Genomic DNA, 738 nt, shown 5'->3' on the forward strand with positions numbered 1-738 from the left:
TATTATATATTATATATAATATGTATATTTTCCCCCTCCTTTCTTCTCTACCCATCCAGTTTTGGGTCTCTTCAGTTAGTATGTATTTTTCTAGGGTCGTTGCTAGCCTTTTAGTATTTTGTTCTCTCATTCATCTATTATTCTCTCGATAAAATGACAAAGCAGCAAAACTCACCTCGGAAAAAAGAACAAGAGTCAGTAATGATGGCTAGGGACCTAATCAATAAGTACATAAGTAATATGTCAGAACCAGAGTTCAGAATGACAATTATCAAGGTGCTAGCTGGGCTCAAAGAAAGCATGAAAGATACTAGAGAACCCCATTCTGGAGAAATAAAAGAACTAAAATCTAACTGAGTTGAAAAATCAAAAAAGCTATTAATGAGGTCCAATCAAAAATGTAAGGTCTTATGGCTAGGATAAATGAGACAGAAGGGAGAATTAGTGATATAGAAGACCAACTGATAGAGAATAAAGCATCTGAGAAAAAGAGAGATAAACAACTACTGGACCACGAGGGGAAAATTCAAGAGATATATGATACCATAAGATGAAACAATATTAGAATAATTGGGATCTCAGAAGAATAAAGAGAGAGGGAACAGAAGATATATTGGAGCAAATTATGGCAGAGAATTTCCCTAATTTGGCAAAGAGAACAAGTATCAAAATCCAGGAGGCACAGAGAATCCCCCTCAAAATCAATTAAAATTGGTCAACAACCCATCATCTCATAGT

This window comes from Enhydra lutris, unplaced genomic scaffold (genome assembly GCF_002288905.1).
Source record: "Enhydra lutris kenyoni isolate GAN:26980312 unplaced genomic scaffold, ASM228890v2 scaffoldscaffold101, whole genome shotgun sequence".
Taxonomy (NCBI): domain Eukaryota; kingdom Metazoa; phylum Chordata; class Mammalia; order Carnivora; family Mustelidae; genus Enhydra; species Enhydra lutris.